General features: G+C 38.3%; 1 non-coding gene across 1 annotated transcript; it reads right to left on the bottom strand.

Annotated features, from left to right (window-relative positions):
• Positions 1–2,231: 2,231 nt before the first annotated feature.
• TRNAD-GUC (transfer RNA aspartic acid (anticodon GUC)) lies at positions 2,232–2,303 on the bottom strand. Its single transcript has one exon. It is a non-coding gene; the product is annotated as a tRNA-Asp (tRNA).
• Positions 2,304–13,032: the final 10,729 nt, after the last annotated feature.

Consider the following 13,032-nt stretch of genomic DNA (forward strand, 5'->3'; position numbering starts at 1 on the left):
AAAATCATTATCTTCTTTCCTTTGTAGCTAGGATTTTCATTGCTAAAAGAACATAAACGACTGTTTATCATTTTAGATTGCATATTTAGGAATTTCACATCTACATCATGCAGTGAACCTTGAAAGACAAACTTCTAAGCAAGATCAACTCTAACTTAAACCTCAATGAACATAAAAATGCTTTAGAATCTAACGCAACACATCTAGAAGTCTAGGCTAGAGACATGTTTTGGTGTCGTAAAACCTGGTAACTATCGTTTTCATTGAAGGTTGGGTGATTCCTCCTCTTTGATACGACAAGTGCCAGTACGGACTTGTGTTCCCCGTACCGTTGAGTATATATTGGGAGACCACTGTAGAGCCTTGAACCTGTACCTCCTTACACACCCTCTCAGCCTTCTTTTCCCATTCATTTCCTCCTTTTCCCACTCATTTCATCCACCAAGTTGATTAAATCATTATATTTTAGGACTTTTTACATGGTTTTCTAACTACGCTAATGACTGTTGTTTGGTTTAGAATTTTGGTTCAGAGTGCTGCGTTTCCGCAACCAACACAGGTTTCCGTAGCTGATCCAGGTTTCTGCAGCCAGCATAGGATTCCGCAGCTGTTTTATTAAATGATATGTTACAGGTGTCCTCCGAGAAGATGAGCCACATGGGCAAGTTCCAGGAGTCAAGGACATGGGACGTGTCCCTCCAGATCACCCAGAACAGCCATAAAAGCCCGCAGTCAACGAGGAGGCAAATACTGGTCAACAGAAGTATTCAGCGATGGCACGGCTCTGCGTTGCTCTGTTTTTGGGCACGTGAAGCTAGGTGGCATCATCCTCAGCCACGAAGACAATCTAGAAGCACGAATCCAACAGCCATACTCTCCAGATTTAATGAACACGATGACAGTTACCTAGATCCGGGGACGCAGAGGATTCACGTGTTTTTAAACAGCTGGTTGAATAGCATAGATCTCGTTAAAGTAGTTTGCTTTCTCCTTATAAATAAAGCGTCCTTGAATGTTGTAGAGTTAATCATTTTTGTAATCGTTTTGTATGTAATTTTGAGCTCCCCACTGTACTTTACATTTGATGTTCAATACATGAGAAGACTGTTTTTCATTTAAGCGTATAACTGCTCCTTGAACCGGCTGAAGTAGGCAGAGGGCCCCTGTTTGCTGAAGCCCTGTACAGTAACCTTTAATTTCCTGCATTTCTTTTTCTTGTTTCATGTATATTAGCTGTACAGATGTCTTTTAAATTGCTGCGTTTTTATTTCTTTTCAACATGTATATTAGCTGTACATACACTTTGATTTCTGTTGATTTACATTTCTGCACTATTATGTTCACGACTGATCAGTGTGTTATGCAGGTTTCTTAGCCAAGCCCGGGACAGTTTTCCTTCTTTTCCTTTCATAACTAGTGGCATGCATGATCATCTTGTCTATGTTGCTGACCTTCATTGTTTTGCAGTTTTGATTTTCCTTACTGTCATTTCTTTAACTTGCATATTTACTTTCTGCTCTTAGATATCAAGTTGTTCATCTATTGATGGTTCCTTTTCCATAATCAAATAACTTTATTGGGAGCCAAAATATCACTTAGTATAGCTTGATTTAGTTTGCTTTAGAACTCACATTACTTGACTTATTCATAACTGTTTCTTACATGATAAATTCAGCTGAAAGGCAAAATGTTAAGAGAAAGTTAAAGTATTGTGACTAGTCTCTTTTATGTAGTTTCACTTAGATTTCACATTGCTTAACATTTCATGATATCTTTTCATAGAGAAGATTAAGTTGAAGAGTTGAAATAGTGTGAGATAGTTGTTCTTACCTTTAGTTGGATTTAATATAGATTTCATTTTCATTTTCATTCAGCAGCAGAGATACTGGGCTGATGTCATTAGTCCTTTATTTGATGTCTTTATTTTCCTTTAAGAGTTGATTTTATTGCAGTTGTTGTTCAAGCTTTCTTGTAGAATACTTTTTAAGTTTTGAGAAATCATTTAGGGATCACCACAATCATCCACATTTCACTTGCTTTATTACATTTCCATCACATCACAGTAGGAAAGATACATTCGAAAACAAACTTAAAAAAACTAAAAACGACAAAAGACTAAGAAAACGGTTACCTAAGTACATATAGTACACCTCACTTCATCAGCTTACGAGCCCCGGGTTGACATTTAAAAGTTGCAATTTAGACATCACTAAATTGACCAAACATTTAGGTGCCGTTGCCGGGGATCGAACCCGGGTCACCCGCGTGACAGGCGGGAATACTCACCACTATACTACAACGACCTTCTCAACAGAATCCAAATTCTCAACTCTTGCTTCCATTCCAACAGAAGTCAAATCAACTTCCTTCTCAGCCATTGCCAAACCCCAATAATAAAAACCCTCAAAATGCTTACATGATGGAAGGTCAACAATTTCCTACCTATATGATTGTTCCTCTCAATGAAGTACAACTCAGATCAGGTAGAGTCCTAGATAAACCTTCTATAAATGCTCAAAAGCAAAGCATTTTTGAGGAAGAGTCTCTTGAAGCCAATAAGGGTTTTGAAGCATCTCTTCAAAACCCAAACACTCAAAAGGAAAAAGAAAAAGAATTAACCCCCACAACTCCCATAGTTGAGCAACCTGCATCTTTATCCACACCTCCTTTTCCTGAAAGATTACAAATTGACAAAGGAGTGGAAAAACAAATTTGGTTGCCTGACTATAATTTTCTAGATGAATTGAAGAATGTCTGTATCAAGATTCCCTTGTTACAAGCCATTAAAGAGATTCCTATTCTAGCAAAAACAATAAAGGAGTTGAGTCTTAAAAGACCAGGAAGGAAACCGAGAGATACCAGAAGAATCCACCTGGTAGGGAAAATTGCAGATATCATGATGGGAAAAATTACTATGCAGAAATATGTAGATCCCGGTAGTCCAATTGTCAAAACACATATCAATGGGGTAGAAATACCAAATACTTTGATTGATTTAGGGGCTGCTATCAACATCATGAGTAGATAGACTATGGAACAGCTAAAACTTCCTAATCTTCTTTTTACACCTACCTTATTGCAACTTGCAGATTGATCAATTATTAAACCAGATGGTGTATTAGAAGACATTCCAGTCTCCTTAGACTCTTGGGAATATCCAGTGGATTTCATGATTTAAACTCCCAAGAGTAATCTAGGAGGACATCCTCTTATTTTAGGAAGACCTTGGCTAGCCACAGCTGATGCTTTCATAAGTTGTAGGTCTGGGGATATGTATATTTCTGATGGTAATTCGACAAAGAAGTTCAATCTGTATCCTCCAGCAAAAGAAATTACAGAAATAGGAGATAATGAGTGGGTTGATGATGAAGATACTATACAACCTGTCTTTACCATTTCTGAGATTAGTGAAGATAGTCAAATTCTGAACACATTAGAAAACTTTGAACCATCTTCAGAATATGACCACAGACAATTTCAGTTGGATTCTGACATTGAGTGTCTATCATCTAGACAAATGTCTATTTTCTCTATGGAAGAGTTTGGTAGTTCTGCCATTGAGATTTTTCCAGGAAAAACATTGAATATCAACAGAAACTTGGAAAAATCACAACAGGGGGAGCTAACCAAAATCTTGCAAAAACATTCTACTACATTTGCATGGGAGTATACTGATATGAAAGGTATTGATCCTAAGACTTGCATTCATCACATCTACATTGAGGAAAACAGTAGACCAATCAGACAACCTCAAAGAAGGATGAATCCAAACCTTAGGGAGATAGTGAAAGAAGAGCTCCAAAAGTTACTTAATGTAAACTTCATTTACCCCATTTCAGATAGCCGGTGGGTTTCTCCTTTGGTTATAGTACCTAAAAAGAATGGTAAATGGAGGATTTGCACTGATTACAGGGAATTGAACAAAGCAACTTTGAAGGATCACTTTCCTTTGCCCTTTATTGATCAAGTATTAGATACTTTAGCAGGCAAAAAGTATTTCTCATTTTTGGATGGTTTTAGTGGTTACAATCAGATTCAGGTAGCACCTGAAGATCAGGACAAGACCACATTTACCTGTCCATGGGGAACTTTTGCTTACCGAGTACTTCCTTTTGGATTATGTAATGCACCCGCAACATTTCAAAGGGCAGTACTAGGAATATTTTCTGATCTAATTCATGATTGTGTAGAGGTCTATATGGATGATTTTACAGTTTATGGTAATTCATTTGAAGAGGCATTAGAAAATTTGGAAAAAGTCCTTATAAGATGTAAAGAAACAAATCTTTCATTAAGTCATGAAAAATGTTTTATGATGTTTACTGAAGGGATTGTTTTAGGACATCATATTTTAGGAGATGGAATTAAAGTTGATAGATCAAAAGTTGAAGTCATCTCCAAGTTACCTATTCCAAATTGTCAAAAAGATGTTAGAAGTTTTCTTGGATTTACTGGATATTATAGAAGATTTATTGAAAACTTCACCAAGATAGCATCTCCGCTCTTCAAATTACTTACAAAAGACTATGAATTCAATTGGGATCCTGACTGTCAATCTGCATTTGAAACTTTGAAAACAAGAATATCTGAAGCACCCATTTTGAGAGGGCCAAATTGGAAAGTTCCTTTCCATATTTCTACAGATGCTTCAGATACAGCTCTAGGAGCTGTGTTGGGTCAAAAGGATTTAGTTCCTTATGCCATTTACTACACCAGTAAAAATTTGACTCCTACTGAGTTAAATTATACTGTGATTGAAAAAGAGTTCTTAGCCGTTGTTCATGCAATCAACAAGTTTAGACACTATATAACTGGCTATGAAACTTTTGTCCATACTGATCATTCTGCAATTAGATATCTCATGAACAAACCTGTTACTAATGGCAGAGTTACAAGATGGCTTTTACTTTTACAAGAATTCAATATTACTGTGTTAGATAGACCAGGGAAACAAAATACAGTAGCTGATTTCTTGTCTAGGATCCAAAATACTAACGAAGATTCTCCTGTAGAGGATAAGTTTCCAGATGAATATTTGTTTGCAGTAACTACTAAAACTCCTTGGTATGCAGATATTGCTAACTATTTGGTTACAGGGAAGCTACCTCCACACTTATTTCCTAATGAGAAAAGGAAAATTATTCAGGAGAGTTCAAATTATTCATGGATTTCTAATTAATTGTTCAAAACAGGGCTAGATTGTGTGATCAGAAGATGTGTTCGGGAAGATGAAATGCCTGACATCCTTAAGGCATGTCATGATGAACCGTGCAGTGGACACTTTGCTGACAAGAGGACAGCCTATAAAATCCTTTCTTTAGGATATTATTGGCCTTCTCTCTTCAAAGATGCAAAACAATATGTTAGAAGGTGTGACAGCTACCAAAGAGTTGGGAGACCAACTCTTTCAAATGAAATGCCATTATAGCCACAGGTACTCATTGAACCCTTTGAAAAATGGGCTTTAGATTTTATTGGACCTATTAATCCACCATCTAGACAAAAGAAGTATATATTGGTTTGCACTGATTATGTTACTAAATGGGTAGAAGCCAAGGCATTGCCTTCTGCCACTGAAAATTCAGTTGTTCAATTTCTTTTTGAGGATATTTTTACTCGTTTTGGTGTCCCAAGAGAAATTGTGACAGATCAGGGAAGTCAATTTACATCTAACTTGATGGAGAAGCTGATGGAAGAATACAAAATCAAGCACAGAAAATCTACTCCATACCATCCGCAAGCAAATGGTCAAGTGGAATCTACAAACAAAGTTCTTGAGAGCATCATCACCAAAACTGTTCATCTCCACAGAAGAGATTGGGCAGAAAGGCTTCCTGAAGCCTTATGGGCCTATAGAACTACATGGAGGAACACAACATGACATTCTCCCTATGAACTTGTTTATGGGAAAGAAGTCCTGCTCCCCATTGAGTTTCAAGTCAAGACCTTCAAGATGGCAGTTCAGTTGGGGATGAATCTATCAGAAGCCCAAAAGCACAGAATGGAGCAGCTGAATGAGCTAGATGAAATAAGACAAGATGCAATTTTAAGGATTGATCTAGTTCAGCACCAAAGAACTAAGTGGCATGACAGATATATCAAAGAGAAAAAGTTTCAAAAGGGAGATTGGGCGTTACTGTTTGATTCCAAGTTTAAAGACTTCAAAGGGAAATTTCAGACTCATTGGCTTGGACCATATGAGATTGATGAAGTCTTTAGCAATGGAGCAGTTCGAGTCAAGACTATTGATGAGTTTCAAACTCCTCTCATTGTGAATGGCCACCGATTGAAAATTTATCATAAGCCACTCTCAAAAGAGGACTTTGTCAAAATGTTTCAAGAAAATTCTGCAATGAGGCTGGTGGGGAAGAGTCCTTCTCCTCCATCAGCCTAGTCTTTGTTTCTTTCAGTTAAAAAAAATAAAAAATAAAAAATAAAAAATAATAAAAAAAAAAAAATCTTTTGTATAAGCCTGAAAACCAATCATAGATTGGCAGTCTTATACAGAAAATGTAGAGTGAAAATCAGGGGTACCTGACACTCTATATTTTCCAAAAAAAAAAATCTCTCTTTCTTTCCATCTTCACCTCACTTGTCATTCCACTTCACCTCCATCTCATTTTCATCTCCATTCCACTTCACTCCATTTCATTTCCATCTCATTTCACTCATTTCATTTCATTCCATCAATAAAAGTCCCCTTCAAGACTATTTTCATTCAGTTAGTTCTTTTTCTAACTATCTTTTTACAGTTAAAGGGGTGTTGTCTTAGTTTCCGCAGTTGGAAACCGTTTCCGCAGCTAGCACCAGTTTCCGCAGCCAGAAACGATTTCCGCAGCCAGCATCACTCTGTCTCTACAGCCAGCAGCACTCTGTTTTAAAAAAAAATCACAGTCAAAGGTTAGCATCATCATCACCAAAGGCAACAAAGATATGAGGCATCTGCAAGATCAAAGAGAAATAATGGGTCAGAAGCCTTAATCAACAAATGGCAAACTTCCAAAGGTATGATCAAAATCTCTACCAAATAACAATTTAATGTCATTGTATGCATAGTTATTAGATCATGGAAATTCCACTAAATACAATGATTTGATACGGCAAGATCCATATCACTCCTCTTCCACGATGTCATTCCATAACACCTTATTCATTTCTAATGGTCGCATGATCATTCTCAATTTATGGACTGCTCTTCCATTTATTGGCCGTACTTTGAGACGTGACCTACTGTACTACGGCTCTCCTCCACCATAATTCCCGCAACCGTCTGCTGAGACGTGTGTGCAAGTCATCTGATTCAAAAGGACTCAGCCATTATTCTGCCCATTATCACTCCACTCCCACATGCATTGAACTCGTTTCTATTATTTATCCTTTACTCCCTCGTACTCATACTATTTCCTACTCTCCATTTTCGCTGCAACCTCCATAGCTTTGCTCTAAACCCTGATTACAGTCACTGCATACGCTTTGCATTTCGATTACGGCCACTCCACTTACCTTAATAATCCCGTAATCAGCTTGTTTTTCCCTTGAACGTCCACACACAGTAAAATTTCCAGCCGGGGTTGAAAGCCAAGAATGGGAAAGTTACTCAGAGCTGAACCTGAGGGCCCAAAATACCTGGAGGGGTATCCGCAGAAGAAGGAATCATTGAAGAAAGCAAAGGCTGAAATTTATTCAAAAGTTCATAGGCTATAATAAGGAAGTCACTAAAACCTTTGCTCGGTCCTTTAATGGACATGTAGTGAAGGTAGGGGATTTGAAATTTACAATAACAGAGGCCACAATAGCAGCAGCAACCAGTTTACCACAAGAGGGAGACAGATGGTTTAAAAACAGAGGTCTGGATGATCAAGGATGGAAAGTCATGCTCAAAAACCCAGGTATGGATACTTCTATATTTACTAAAGGAATTCCTGTGCATGTAATCAAAGAAGAATGGTCTACGTTGTTATTACTTGTTCAGAAGTTTATTACATGCGAGGGTCGTTTTGGCACCATGTACATGTATCATGCAAGGATTATGATGAATTTTATGGAAGGCCATGCCCTTAATTTACCTTACTTTCTGTTAGCAAGCCTGAAGAAAATGAGCTCTACTGTTCAGAAACATGTAGGCCATATTGAATCCCACCTTTACCATCACGGGCTCATCAGAATTCTCATTGAAGATCAATTGAAAAATAATAACGGTACTTGGGAAAAGTTTTTGATTAGAAATCACTTCCAAGAAGTGACTGAAGCCTCTGCCAGCAGTTCCCCAAAAATCCCAAAAAGAAGTAGGAGGAAAGAAAGAAATGTTACAGCCCAGGACCTTCCTACAGTAGACACTCAGGAAACTGTTCAGGAGGAAGAAGAGGAGGGAGCTAGAAACAAAAAGCAGAAAAAGGACAAAGGTAAAATAACTATTCAAGAAACCTATCCATCCCCTGAACAATCCGTAGAAGAAGATTATCAACCTCTGTTAGAGAGGTTAATAGATCTCCAAGCTGCTGCCATAACCCAGAAAAAGCAAAGAGGAAAACAGGCTGCACAAGAGAAAAGCACTAGTTCATACCTGAGAAGGAGCACTAGGCTAAAAGGGAAGGGGAATAAAACCAAAGAAAAACAGTCTCATTTTATTGATTTGGATAAAGAGACACTTGAGAAATCTCCAACTCAGCCAATCATTGAGCCAAGTCCTCCACGTGAGGAAAGCCCTTTTCAGCAGGGAAGAGAAAACAGTCCTCCTTCACCAGAATTTGAGTTCAGGCCGAGAAAAACACCTGAAGTAGACCCTGACCAGCAGCAGGTATACAACTACCTAGAGTCCTTGGAGCAATCAGTTGTAGGACCAAGCACCATATTGCCACTGGATGAACAAGTACAGTCTTTAAAATAGGAAGTGTTTGAGTTGGAAGTCCTAAATAGGCATATTAAACAAGAAAACGAAGCATTAAAAGAGCAAAGTAAAGTGGACAAGATTGTCCATGACAATACCATGCTTCACTTAGGACTGTGGCAGAAGAAGAATAGAAAGTTGAAGAAAAAGTGTAAGAAGCTGAGCAGGGCATTGATTAATTTGAAGTTCAGGTGTCTAGTCAAGAAACCAAGGACCATTTTGGCATCAAGGAGAAAGAGAAGAAGGCTGGATGTTCTTGCAGAAGCATCAGAGCACATGGATTGAGGAAAAGAACTAAGTTTTGGTTGCATGAGGACATGCAACACCTTCACAGTGGGGGTATGTAGAGCCTTGAACCTGTACCTCCTTACACACCCTCTCAGCCTTCTTTTCCCATTCATTTCCTCCTTTTCCCACTCATTTCATCCACCAAGTTGATTAAATCATTGTATTTTAGGACTTTTTACATGGTTTTCTAACTACGCTAATGACTGTTGTTTGGTTTAGAATTTTGGTTCAGAGTGCTGCGTTTCCGCAGCCAACACAGGTTTCCGCAGCTGATCTAGGTTTCTGCAGCCAGCACAGGATTCCGCAGCTGTTTTATTAAATGATATGTTACAGGTGTCCTCCGAGAAGATGAGCCACATGGGCAAGTTCCAGGAGTCAAGGACATGGGACGTGTCCCTCCAGATCACCCAGAACAGCCATAAAAGCCCGTGGTCAACGAGGAGGCAAATACCGGTCAATAGAAGTATTCAGCGGTGGCACGGCTCTGCGTTGCTCTGTTTTTGGGCACGTGAAGCTAGGTGGCATCATCCTCAGCCACGGAGACAATCTAGAAGCACGAATCCAACAGCCATACTCTCCGGATTTAATGAACACGATGACAGTTACCTAGATCCGGGGACGCAGAGGATTCACGTGTTTTTAAACAGCTGGTTGAATAGCATAGATCTCGTTAAAGTAGTTTGCTTTCTCCTTATAAATAAAGCATCCTTGAACGCTGTAGAGTTAATCATTTTTGTAATCGTTTTGTATGTAATTTTGAGCTCCCCACTGTACTTTACATTTGATGTTCAATACATGAGAAGACTGTTTTGCATTTAAGCGTATAACTGCTCCTTGAACCGGCTGAAGTAGGCAGAGGGCCCCTGTTTGCTGAAGCCCTGTACAGTAACCTTTAATTTCCTGCATTTCTTTTTCTTGTTTCATGTATATTAGCTGTACAGATGTCTTTTAAATTGCTGCGTTTTTATTTCTTTTCAACATGTATATTAGCTGTACATACACTTTGATTTCTGTTGATTTACATTTCTGCACTTTTATGTTCATGACTAATCAGTGTGTTATGCAGGTTTCTTAGCCAAGCCTGGGACAGTTTTCCTTCTTTTCCTTTCATAACTAGTGGCATGCGTGATCATCTTGTCTATGTTGCTGACCTTCATTGTTTTGCAGTTTTGATTTTCCTTACTGTCATTTCTTTAACTTGCATATTTACTTTCTGCTCTTAGATATCAAGTTGTTCATCTATTGATGGTTCCTTTTCCATAATCAAATAACTTTATTGGGAGCCAAAATATCACTTAGTATAGCTTGATTTAGTTTGCTTTAGAACTCACATTACTTGACTTATTCATAACTGTTTCTTACATGATAAATTCAGCTGAAAGGCAAAAGGTTAAGAGAAAGTTAAAGTATTGTGACTAGTCTCTTTTATGTAGTTTCACTTATATTTCACATTGCTTAACATTTCATGATATCTTTTCATAGAGAAGATTAAGTTGAAGAGTTGAAATAGTGTGAGATAGTTGTTCTTACTTTTAGTTGGATTTAATATAGATTTCATTTTCATTTTCATTCAGCAGCAGAGATACTGGGCCGATTTCATTAGTCCTTTATTTGATGTCTTTATTTTCCTTTAAGAGTTGATTTTATTGCAGTTGTTGTTCAAGCTTTCTTGTAGAATACTTTTTAAGTTTTGAGAAATCATTTAGAGATCACCACAATCATCCACATTTCACTTGCTTTATTACATTTCCATCACATCACAGTAGGAAAGATACATTCGAAAACAAACTTAAAAAAACTAAAAACGACAAAAGACTAAGAAAACGGTTACCTAAGTACATATAGTACACCTCACTTCATCAGCTTACGAGCCCCGGGTTGACATTTAAAAGTTGCAATTTAGACATCACTAAATTGACCAAACAACCACAATAGGCTGATATCCTTTATCCTTAGGAAGTTTGTTGCCCTATCGATTGTAATGCACTGAACACAGCATTCGGGAAGATTGACTGTCATACATAAGTCCTTGGTAATTTCTCTATCATTTATCACCAATGTGTATTTTGTAGTTTTATGATCGATTTGGTAAACCCTCTGTCTAGACTTCCAGAGTAGTCACTTTTGTTCCTTTCGACTCCTTAAAAGAAAAGGTCCATTTGAGAACTTGTCACCTCAAGCTCATTAAAAATCGAAGGTGACTAGAGTCACCTTTAACCTTTTCTTGACTCTTAAAAATTAAGAAAGCAAGTTGTGTCAAAATGCCTTTAAACTTTATTTTAAACGGAATAACATCCTTATTCCTTCGTTGATCTGGGGTTGAGATAATGGAGCCTACCAATCAAGGAATCCCTCTTGCAAGGAATCCTAGTCCTTTCTCCTCTTGGGGAGATATTGGTTATCCATATATGGCTACATTGTCCCTTCTAGGAATCACAATTTTCCTGCCAGTATGGCTTTGCTCAACCTCTGTCGTTCAAAACACCGTAATTCCTCAACAATCTAATTAGCAACCAGATGATACTGGAGTTACCCCTTCACCTTCTACTTCATTCATTTCTCCTTCCCCTTCTTCCTCTTCACTTGGTCAAACTAGTGACACTAAAAACCAAGTAGCTGAGAAGAATAAGATAGGGAAGGAGAAGAAGAAGAAGCCAACTAAACAAGGGAATGACCAGGCATCATCTAGCGAAAATCTGCACACTAAAAATTCCAAACCAAAAACTCCATGCGCAATTTTCAAGGAGAGACATTACCATCGAGATTTCCCTTGCATCCCGCGGATCTTGAGGGAATGGTCTCCCCAGTTGCACCATTCGGTGTCATCAACCTCTGACAGTTAGGTTGACAGCGCACCATCAACTAGTGAAAACGAAGTCAGTAGACAAAAATGAAAAGTTAGAGTTCCATGTAGGTTATGTGAAGGTGATCATACTCTTCACCGTTGTCCTTTTCTGGATGAAGCCAAAAGCATTTTGGATAATGGTCCTGCTTCATCGCAGCAACTTCCACCTGGATACAAGAAACTCTTGCCAAGTCCTTCGCTAGTTGAAAACCCAATTGACATAACTCAATTGTCAATCAAATCGCCTATCATTGAAAGTGAACCTTTTGAGTCCATACCAGATCAAAGTCAACTGGTCGAGATGGCAGTCGACCCAGTCTTGCCTTCAGAAAATCCACCTTCAGATCATACAATTCCCAAAGAGAATGAGAACGACACCATTTAAATTATTTTTGTCAATACAAAGTCTAATGAACTTGGAGGCAATCCACCCATTTCTTTACAATAGGAAGAGACCCCCCTAGTTCATGAGACTTATCCGGACATTTATCTGGTACCTCCTCCAAGCAGTCTAGTCATTTTCTTTGATCGGAATCAACTAGCAAAACCTCGCCTTCCATCTAATGTACCATTCTGAATCATAGTACAAGTTTACAAAATGATGGTGTTTGGCACTATCATAGATGAAGGGGCTTTGCTAAGCATCCTTTCCTCAACTGCTTGGAAAGCGCTTGGTTCGCCATCACTTTTTCCTGAGAAACAAAATTTGTCAGGCTTCAACAAAGGAACCAGTCGACCATTAGTGATCCTTCCAAAGTTATCGATAACTTTGAGAAAGAAAACCGTTCATTTGAACATGATGGTAGTCCAAGGTCCACTAGATTACAATCTACTCCTTGGACGTGATTATATATATAGCATGGAAGCTATTGTTTCCATATTCTTCTGAGTGATGTGTTTTCCACATGAAGGTAGACTGGTGCAACTTGTCGACCAGCTTTCATTTCCTAGTTCAAACACATCTGTAAATCAACCATCATCCATAACTGGTCTTTTCGCATCAACAATGTCT

This window comes from Pinus tabuliformis, chromosome 2_2 (genome assembly GCF_031772625.1).
Source record: "Pinus tabuliformis cultivar Carrire ecotype Pingquan chromosome 2_2, CPIR1, whole genome shotgun sequence".
NCBI classification, from domain to species: domain Eukaryota; kingdom Viridiplantae; phylum Streptophyta; class Pinopsida; order Pinales; family Pinaceae; genus Pinus; species Pinus tabuliformis.